General features: G+C 38.8%; 1 protein-coding gene across 2 annotated transcripts in view; it reads right to left on the bottom strand.

The window, feature by feature from the left end:
- pax10 (paired box 10) overlaps window positions 1-8997 on the bottom strand; it is a 31347-nt gene extending 22350 nt beyond the window's left edge. Inside the window, exon 1 of one of the 2 annotated variants that reach the window (XM_017482988.3) lies at window positions 8850-8997. The gene's annotated coding sequence lies outside the window, so the exon portion shown is untranslated. The remainder of the gene's footprint in view (window positions 1-8849) is intronic. The other variant, XM_053685016.1, reaches the window with a different exon arrangement.
- Window positions 8998-9002: the final 5 nt, after the last annotated feature.

Below are 9002 nucleotides of genomic sequence, written 5' to 3'. Positions count from 1 at the left end.
CCCTCTGTGGTCTTTTTTTTTAAATACTTGTACATATACAGTTACTGACTGTAGTTCATCTGTTACTGCACATTTTATCAGCCCCTCTTCACTTACAAGGGGCATCTACAAAGTGCAATGTTACCTGAATAAAATAAATAAATAATAAAATGTACATGAAGCAAGGTGTATCTAATTAACTGGCCACTGAGGACACAGAAAGAAAGAGGGTGAGAGAGACACATAAAGAAGCTCAGAAAGAAAGACACATGATGTCATGCTATGGTGATCTGCACTGAGCTACCAAACCTGTTGGGTTACAAAAAAAACGGGTTGGAAAGTATTAATTCAATGTAACTAGCCAAAAAAACTAACGATTTAGATAAAGGGTCATTATAAGATGCTTTCAGTGTCCTCACTACAATCATGAAAGTTTCGTGAAAATATTCTAAAGCGGTTATTCCGAATAGGTAAGTATTTATGAATACATCTGTATAAAGGTGTATTTGCCCTAAGATGTACTTTTGATTGACATTAATGAAAAAATGACAGTTTTAAGACGTATTTTCTTACAGACATACACAATGTACACTATATGGCCAAAAATTATATGGACACCTGACCATCATTCCCACGTTTGCTTTTGAACATCCCATTCCAGAGTTAGTTCCCATTTCTGTTATAATATCCTCCACTTCTTTGGGAAGGCATCTATATTTTCTCTTGCATTAAAAAAAGAGAGAATACAAGAGAAATAGTCAATGTAATCTGGTGTAATGTATTTCTGTAGTCTGTGCTATTCAATGTCATTAAATAATGCAATTTAATTAAGGTAATACATGTAAGATGCAAATGTTATTTTTTAAAAACACATATACAAACATGTAAAACATTGACACACACAATAATTAACTGATACATCCATGTCACTACAAATGCTTAGGTATTTTATACACTGTTAAATTGTCCTGATTTTTTTTTTTTCCACAAAGCTCTTTGTTAAGCAGTGTTAGCAAAGAGCTGTAGAGCATGCTTAGATTCTGACCTTAAAAGAAGAAATAAGTACAGTGAAAAAGCAATGGAGAAGATAAACAGACAGCCTGGAAAAACATTAACCCAGCAAAAAATTCGACGTCGAATAGTCTTGGAAAAGTAGCAAAGATTATCGTCAATATGACGTATAATCAAGCCGCTTTCAAGCCATAAAACGGGGACACTTTTATACGCATTTTATCGTCGAAACCAAGCTTCTAAATGTAACGGCTCTAAGCGGATATTATACGTCGAAACGAAGCGTGATTTCGACAAAACCATCGTGTACTGTCCCCTATTATCGCTCACATTCAAACGCGATATCGATCACTCACTATCAGATCAACCTTCGTATTTATTAAACCTGATTTTGACCACGTATTAGCAACGAAGGGATTGTGACATCAGAATCTTTTATTCAGGTATGTAAAATAAACAACATTTTTACCTGTCATGGAAATGCCTAATGTATAATCTATTTAACAATCCATTCATATATAACACAAACATACCAGTTCAAGATATACCCTATATGCATCTTGCAGAACCAGACACAGTTCTTTTGGAGACACTGACTGTCGCACTTGCTTCTTATTTTTGCAGCAAAACCCAGCAGCTTTCGTTATGTTTTAGTCTCTTAAGTAATAAGCAAACATTTTTCTGTAACATTTAATTTTGTGCTGGAAAACTAATGTTTGGGAATCTAAAATGTTTTTTTTACTGACTCGACAATGTAGAAGTCATAGAGTAAAAATCTAAAACAGAGTTTCAACTAAAAAAAATAGGGTGCCTAAGACTTTCGCACAATAGTGTATATTGGTGTTTTAGACAATGTTGTCAAGGCAAAAATAGTTGAAGAAGAGCAAAACACAAAATAATTGAAAGGAAAGAAAAGCTGAAAAATACTGGAAGAGGAACCAAAGGTGGACGAAAGCAACTCCATGTAAATCTTCACATTCTGTGCCTTGCTGGATCGTCAAAAGTGAATACACCTATCAAAGGACATCTTTTCTTCCATAAATTACTGATTAAAAAAAAATATTAGAACAAAATACAAAGACAAAGAAAGAAAGGCAATTGATTTCTAAAGGTAGAGCTTGGAGATATGACCAACATATCTTATTACAGTATTTTTCATTATTGAAGGCATTAAGGTGTCTGACTATTTTATTTTCCAAAGCAACTTTCTTGAAAAAGTACTTAAGCACAGCAATGTTGGCTGTAACTTTTGACAAGGCACCAGTTGCTGAGGTCTGCCTTTTCAAATGTTCTCACCTGTATTACTCACCTGGCTACTTCTTAAATGATTTACAAAACTATTTCTTGGGTTTTGACCTATCACATCATTTGTATATTTTGCGTAGTATGTTGCATTGTGCAATGTATTTTTTTTCCAACCAAAGTATGTCCATACTGTAGACCAAATGAGAATCACTGTCAGCATACAGGTTACAGCTTAGTAGGGTGTCCAAACTTTTGCTAAGATTACAATTTTTTTTAACAGATATAAATTCTGGTGTTGTAGCCAATTAGATTTACTGTAGCCTTCCTGTCAACTGGAACCAGTCTTGCCACTCTCCTATGAATCTCCTAATATCAACAAGCCATTAATGCCCACAGATGTATTTTTATTTAATTGAATTTTATTTTGCACACTATTTGCTCACCAGACAGTTTCATGTAGAAATGCCAGGAGATCAGCAGCATATGAAATATTAAGACCAATCTGTCTGGCACCAATAACCATGACATGGTGAAAATCAATGAGATCACATTTTTCCTCATTCTGATGTTTGATGTGTGGCAGTAGGGGCGTGGTCAAGCGTCAGAATTGGCTTCATCACTCTCCTCTCCTCTCCACCAGTAGCTGGTGTGTGGTTGGCATTCTGGTGCACTATGGCTGTCGTCACATCATCCATCATCCACCCAGGATTTTAACACACTGCTGGTGGTTGAAAAGACCCCCCCCGCCCCCCTGCCCCCCTGCCCCCCTGCCCCCCTACAATGTAAAGCGCTTTCAGTGCCTGGAAAAGCGCGAGGCAGGTCAAACCGCCTTCTAATGCATGACGATTCTCACCTATGTGTAATTAGTGAAAATTGATTTGTTTCTCTCTTTGTGCTTTCAGTTGCCACCTGTAACAAGCCAGAAAGAGGGACTACCAGCACAGAGCTGTGTGTGTGTGTGTGTGTGTGTTTAATGCACTGAAAAGTGAAAGTAAAACTAAAGAGCCCTTGTGAATTGTCCCCAGCCTGCCTCTCGCTTCCTCATTTCCAACCCAACTCAGGAGAAGTGTTACGCTGGTGCCAAAATCCGGGAATTGAGGAAGGCCACCATCATGGGATTCTCACAACAGCCCGTTGTTTCATTGAGCATGCTGTGGAAGCGTGAGGCTAGCCCAACTCTCAGTGGGCTGCCCAATTACTGCTGCTCCTGTCCAGGAAAGCCCAGCTCATGACCCAACAGCTCCCGGTAGTGAACCTGCTGATGTACCCAGACCTGAAGCGGGTGATATTGCAAAGAGTTGGCCACATCCCTGAACAGCTCCATCAGCATTTCCCGCTTGCATTCACCCAACAGTTCCGAGACACCTGCCAACCTGGAGTACGACGCCGAAGAAGTAGTCGACCTCATGGTGCTGAAGCAGTTCACTTCCCGACTACCGGAGGGGAAGACCGAATGGGTCCAGGACCACCATTACTAGAGGAGCTCCAGCTGGCAGAGGAAATCTTGGTAATGTATCTGGGGGCAGGAGAGCCCTTTCCTTTTTTCTCTCTCTCTATTTCTCTCTTTTACTTCCCTTCCTTCTCTCCCCCATCCCTACACTGTGGAAACGGGCCCCACTTGCCGAGGTCCTGAGGAGCCATTGCCTGAGCCATCAACGTCAGCTCCACATCATAGAAACACAGAGAGCAGGAGTGCTGCCCCCATGCCCTTTGGAGTCATTCCCTTAGGGTTTTCCTACTGGGGTGCCCTTTCACCCTGTGCTCTGATCACACCCCGCTCAAACACATGATGATTCTCTCCTTTGTGTAAACTGACTTTGAAAAAGTTGATTTGTTTGTGTTTCTTAGTGCTTTGAGCCAACCAGCACAGAGTTATGTGTGTGCCTGTGTTTGGGGCACTGAAAAGCAAAAGTAAAAATAAAGAGCCCTTTTGAATTGTCCCCAGTCTGCCTCCCAGTTCCTTGTTTCTGGCCCAACCCAGGAGAAGTATTTCAATGTGAACTTTAACTGAAGCTCTTGATCTGTATGAATTGTGTTGCCACATGTTTGGCTGATTGAATAATTGCATGAATGTGTAGGTGTACATGCATTCCTAATAAATTGGACAGTGTATAAAATGGTATATTCTTGCAAAGGACCTCTCATACTATTAACATTTTTAAGAAATATCAATGCAAACTTCAAAAAATACAGCTAAGGCACCTAAGAAATCTAAGAGAAAAAATATGCAAGAAAATAATCTATGAAAAAGAGACTCCTCCCATATTATGTGGATCCCCTAATGTGAAGTCAATTGAAGTCTCACAGTTGAAATTTATAAAAGAAAATATCAAGTCCTGTTATCTCCCAGTCACTGGTATGGTGGAGATCCAACATGCCGATCCACAGCAACACAAATATATTCTTGTCAGCTACAAGCCAAGATTGACACAAGGCCATTATACATACGTAGAAGTTCACCAGGGTGCTCACATGCCTTAGCAGCAGTGTTGGAAAGATAGTGGATGCACAAGAATCAGCAGATGCTGAACAACATGGCTGTAGAGTTGGTTACCTTTCGAGTAGAGGTTAATGATGTGTCGTTCATGAACGATCCGTTCATTTTTAAAATGAGTCATCTTTAATATGACTCGGGAGCAACGAGTCGTCTCAGAGAGTGATTCCTTCATTTTGTGTTGACCGTGAATGCGCTGCAACATCACCATAGGTTCTGTACAGGAAACAGGAATGATTAATTCACCTCTTGAGTCTTCGGGTTCGAGTCGTTTGCTCATCGAATCACAGCCTCACTGCATTCAGCCTATGGGGCTTTGACGTGTTGAACGAACAACTTGAACCCAAAGACTCGAGAGGAGAACTAATCACTTCTGTTTCCGGGGATCAGATGTGACAAATGTGATGTGTCAAAAGAACGAACGACTCGGATCGGAGGGTCAGGTAAACCAACAAACATAGCCTGAAAACCTAATGCTAAGCTTTTAATTAATCGTTTCTGTTTCTCATAATTTGGCCTTGGCTGCATTAACCTATAATTTATTCCAAATGTGATGAACATTTGTGAATTTACTAGATGTGTTGCGGAATTTAACATGTAACATTTTAATTAAATTCTGTTGAAATGAACCAAACGAATGAGATGACTCGAAAAAAAAGATTAGTTCATTTTGCTGAATGAGATTCAAAGATCCGAGTCGGTAAAATGATCCGAACTTCCCATCACTAGTAGAGGTAGGCTATAGCCGTATTAACAATAAGGCTTCTAAAAGAACTGGGAGTATGAATCCAGACCTTTTGGCAAGCCATTAAAGCCCTCTCTGAAGCTGCTGAGAAAAGCAGCCAGTGGCTCTGGACAAAGAGGAAGGACATCAAAGCGAGTGAACCTGGGTTGGGGGACAGTGGAAAGAACCGTGCATCGGGCAAGATCTGCAAGACCATCTCCAGGGCCTAATAGAGTGTCATACAGACTCTACCAAAATGCACCAGACATACTAAGAGACCTCTGCAGGGTGACAAGGGTGGTCTGGCAGAAACAGGAGATCCCAACATCATGGCAGAGAGCAGGAGGCATCGTTTGCCAGGAGCTTCTTATGTCAGCGTTTAAACTATACTGTTCCTTTCTTTTTCATCAATAATTTTGAACATTTTCATTTGCTTCCTTTATTTCATTTATTCACTTTCCCTTCTGCTATATTTTTCAAAGAATGCTTTTTTTTTTTGTTGTTGTTTTTTATTAATGTCATTCTGACTCTAATTTCACCTTCAAATTAACTGCTAATCCTAGAGGTTCACATACTTTTGCCACTCACAGATATGCAATTCTGAATAATTTTCCTCAATAAATAAATGACCAAGTATCATATTCTCTCATTTGTTTAACTGAGTTATCTTTGTCTACTTTTATAACAGAAAATCTTTAGGTCATATTTATGCAATAGATAGAAAAGGGTTCACAAACTTTCAAGCACCACTGTATAGTTGGTATGCATGAATAGATTTGATCAAAACATGGAATTACAGTATCCAGTAGGGTGTTTTACAAATGAACAGCGTCATAAACAGGGCTATGGTGTTGTTTCTCCTGTGATAAAATCAGGACGTAACTTCTGAGCTGTAGTCACTTACTTACTGTTGAAACTGTTTTAGTGTTGAAAAGCACTGAAATGTGGACTAAAGGGGTACTCCAGGATCAGGGTTGGGAACACCCAACACACCTCCTGAAGGCTCAATCGTCTATCTAATCTTCTATCTAACCTACTGTTCAGATTTGATGTAAAAATATCAAATTGTGCAGTGTAACAGGTTTCCAGGACTGCAGCTGAAGATCCCTGTTGTAATCAATGCACACCAGAGAGGAAGAAAACAAGAGGGCGTGGCAAATAAAACAAGTGTATTCACATGACTGACAAGAATGAAAATCTTGCACTGACAGAAACTAAAATGAAAAAGTAGCAAAACAGAAACTAACTACACTAGATACAAAAATAGTGACTCAAATGTACAGTCTCCTGTTAGGATGAATCTGTAGTGAGCATTTCCACTTGTAATGATCGTATAGCGGCATGACACGATAAGCCTGCTTGAATCATGGCTGTGTCATGGGGAAACTATGGGGTAAGAATGGTTTCATATTTCCAAATAAATAGATTATGATCCACAAATAAATGGACCGAGATTCACAAAAATTAAACAAATTCAGAAATAAATATAATGAGATCCACAAATATTTGTTAGAAGTTTCACAGAAAAAAAAATGAATTCACAAATAAATAAAGTGAGATTTGCAAATACATTTTTTTTTTTTTTTTACAAATATGTTTTTATGTCACAAACGCAACACAAACGCCTGGCATTCATTTGGGAATCGCATCCTGTGCATTTGTGGATTGCTGCACACATTTGTGAGTTTTGAAACATTTCTAGCATCAAGAGTGCACAGAAATCCACAAATAGTTGGACTCTGCCAACCATCTACTCAAGCCAATCAGATAACAGCCACACTGCACTGACCAATAAGAAGCATGTTCTTGCTCCAACCAATCAGGTTTTGTACGGAGTCATGCTGTACCAACACACACACACACACACACATATATATATATATATATATATATATATATATATATATATATATATATATATATATATATATATATATGCAAATCACATTTTATTTACTTGTGAATTTAATCAATTTTTGTGAAACTCCTAACATGTTTGTGGATCTCAGTCTATTTATTTGTGAGTTTGTTTAACTTTTGTGAATCTCTATTTGCCAAGTATATACACAATTAAATATCTTTTTTTTTAATTATGTGTAGTGCTTTTAGCAATAGATATTGCCACAAAGCAGCTTTATAGAAACTAGGTTGTAGATTTAGATCCATAATGATACAAGACAGAGCTGATGATATCAAGGAAAACACCTGTGACTACATGAGGGAAATACCCTTCAGATGAACGAAACTCTAAAGTAACAAAGTGTGTTGGTATGTTCAGTATGTGCATCATGGTCTTTATGATTACAGCAGGTGTTGGTTCCCCACCCAATGCAAAATGTCGGCAAAATAGTCTCAATCGTTTGTGCCGCCAAAATTTTCATTTGTGCTGCTTTGGTTTTGGAGATATTAAAAGAAAATTTATAGGTCATTTTGAGGTCACTCAGCCTCCCCACATGCTCCAAATTCGACCCCAAACAGCCTCGTTTGTTTCTGCTGGTTTGTGTGGCTAAAAGTTTTGTTTTTGCGACTGTCTTTTTTTTTTTTTTTTTTTTTTAACAATACAGATGACGTAACACGGCAAAGTCCAAATGGCAAACCAAATCACATTAAATACTCACATTCACTTAATTGTTACCTATCCACTGTGCGTTTTCAACTTTTAACAGACACAGCGGATCACAGGACGTGTGGAATTTAACACAAACTCCAAGGTAAGTGTTTTTACGTGTTACTGTATGTTGTTATGTGGATAACAGTAGTAATATTATTAACATTGTGTCATAAAAAAAAATCGCACTATAATCTGTCTGCTGTAGCTCTGTGTGTATACATACATATGCTGTGTGACGTTTGCGTTGCGTGTGGGGCCAACTTCACGCAGGTAGCTGGACCTTAGTCTACAGTATCTAGGTGAGATTATCTGCTGAAGCAAGAGTTAAGTCTTGGGCATATACTGTTTCTGGGAAGTGCAATATTTAGGGTATGGATATGGGATCATCCACAACAATCTTTTTGGTAACCTGCCAGAAGGTGCAAACATGCTGGGAAATTTACTAACACCAAAGATTTTATGGTGAATCAGATAAAAATGGTTTTGGTAAGTACTGTTTCTCATCAAATGAGAACGGGTCACGGTCTTGGATTCCTAACCTAACCTGCTCCCCTCCCTCCCCTCTCTCGTCCCCCTCCCCCTCTCTCAAATACACACTGAGTGGCTGCTGAACTGGTTTTTCCAGCTTTTAAGAGACTTTTCTCTCCATTATGATGTAGATGTCTTGAACTGTGTGTATATTTATCTATTTATTTATGTGCTTATTTATTTGTTTGTTTGTTTGTTTACAAAATATCAAGAATGGCAGTTTGTTTAGGCTGCTGCGTGTTGCAAAACTGCCTTACCTTGGGCTTTCACAGTCACGTGTCGTTAAGGTGAGAACGGTGGGCGGGGTTTCCCTTTAGTGGCGCGTGAACCTATGACACTACGAGTACTGGGCATTGGGCCTGTGTTCAATCGGAAACGCCGTCCTCTTGCACATGTAGTGCACTGCTTTA

The sequence above is a fragment of the Ictalurus punctatus genome, chromosome 13 (genome assembly GCF_001660625.3).
Source record: "Ictalurus punctatus breed USDA103 chromosome 13, Coco_2.0, whole genome shotgun sequence".
NCBI lineage: Eukaryota > Metazoa > Chordata > Actinopteri > Siluriformes > Ictaluridae > Ictalurus > Ictalurus punctatus.
The sequence above is the reverse complement of the archived record's forward strand: the minus strand, read 5'-3'. Positions and strand labels throughout refer to the sequence as shown.